Genomic DNA, 2,160 nt, shown 5'->3' with positions numbered 1-2,160 from the left:
CCTTAATGAGAGTCTACACCCATTACAACAAAGAAAACCAAGAAAAAATTTAATTGGAGCATAGGCGGGCAAAGCAATAAGTTTAGGGACTTAGAGATTAGGGTTACCTTTGGCTTTGAGCTTTTGGCTTGATGCAGAGTATGGAGTGGTTAGCAGAGGGCTTGCTTACTCTTGTTGTGGTCCTACGATGTACAGGGATGGAAGTCTTGCGACAAACGATGGTGAGTGTGGAGAGACAGAGTGGAGTCATGCGGCCGATGATGGTCAGTGCGGAGAGGCAGAGAGGAGTCCTACGGCTAGTGGCGATGAGTGCAGAGAGGTAGAGAGGAGTCTGGCGACGGTAGTGAAGAGAGGCGGAGAGCAGTTGCGGAGAGGAAAGTTGTGCGACGATGGCTTCGGGCAGCTTTCATCGGCTTATTTTTTTAACCTAGCATTCTTTGATTTTAATTGTGTTTTTTTTATTTACTTATTGCATTTTTGTTTTTCTTACTTTAATTTTTCTTTACTTATTTTTTTAACCACGTAATCCTTTTAATCATGTGCTTTTTTAAATTATTTTTTTTAAAGATAACTTTCTTTTAAACTATAATTTTAAAAGAAGTTTGAAGTTATCAAAACACGCTGGGTCAAAACACATTTCTTTTAATCAATATAGTCGTAAACAATAATTTTTTTTTCTTATTTTTTTAAACTAATCGTAACATATTGCATGTAGTTGATAATTAAAAAAAGTATTCGCAGCGTGCCTATTTTTGCACGGCGTTATTGTTATTAAATATTTATAGTATTAACGGCATACTTTTAATGTACGCCATTAATATCTAGATGTAATTTTTTTTCTTCTTCAAGTTTATACTACTAACAGCGTGCATCAATATGCACGCCGTTAATAATACTATTAACGGCGTGTTTTTAATGTGCGCTGTTAATAGCAAGCTGCGGAAAGCTATTTTTATTGTAGTGACGGTAGAGAAGAGCAGAGAGGGGCCGCCGGCCGGAGAGAAGAGGAAGAAGAGAGGAAGGGGCGCATTGTGGAGGAAGTCTCCGCAAGCCCTAGCCGCGAGCAGAGATTGCGAACAAGAGAGGTCTCGGGGCTACTGTGCCATGCGTGAGGAAGAGGTTTCTTAACTGGTTGTCGAGTTTGGGTTAAGGAGGTGAGGAGTTTGAGTGGGATCCGGATCCAATAATCAATAAGGATGAAATTAGGCTTTAAGAGTGGGCTTGAGAATTAGGTTGGGTTTTTGAAGTTGGGTTCCTCTCTTATCCAAATTGAATTGAAGCTTTAAATGGACCTTTGGATGCCTTGATCTCTATGAACGGTCCAGATCACTTTAAATCATGATGAAGGGCTGGATCACTTGATCTGATTGAAAGGGCAGGATCTCACTGGATCTTGATCAACAGTCCACATTAATTCAGCTTGATCTTCCTCATTTGGCCTTCAAATCAAACCAAATTCAATCTGGTTCGACCCTAATCCATAATTCTTTGAATTTCCTACAAAATCACATAAAATATGAAATTAAATTCCATAATTCATTAGAAATTTACAATTAAGTCCAGAATATATTCAACTCACAAAATGTAATATAAACACAAAATTAAGCATGTGAGAAGGTATAAAATGCTAAGTATAAGAGCCAAAATAATATACAAAAATACTCATTATCAATGATATATGTCATTAAGAAATTATGGAATGCTAATGAGGTTAGTGGAGTTTACTTGGCAAACAATTGACAAAGTGCGGTGCATAAATAAGAAAATTGCATAACATGAGAAGTGTTGAAACTTAGTATCAAAGGTGTATCAAAATTCTGGAGCAGAATTAAAACCAGTGAGATGGTTAAGTGAAGCTATGGAAGAGTAGAAATATATGGTATTCTTGATTCCTCAAAGATTTCTACAAACTCTAAGTCAAATTACAAGGATTTAAATTGTTGGAATCAGAGATTTAAATTGAAATCAGTGGAGAAAAGCAACTACAACTTCAATGTAGTACTGTGCAGAATTTGGTGCTATATAATTTTGTTTTAGTTGAATTCTTTTTATCAAGGAAGTGTAGGTAAAGGAAAGGAATTTTTGTCCGGGATGGACAAGTCTTAAGTGTGGGGGAGATAGGTACATGTTGAGGTTCATTGAGGGTATATTTCAATAGAT

Source organism: Zingiber officinale, chromosome 11B (genome assembly GCF_018446385.1).
Source record: "Zingiber officinale cultivar Zhangliang chromosome 11B, Zo_v1.1, whole genome shotgun sequence".
NCBI lineage: Eukaryota > Viridiplantae > Streptophyta > Magnoliopsida > Zingiberales > Zingiberaceae > Zingiber > Zingiber officinale.
Note: the sequence above shows the minus strand (reverse complement) of the source record.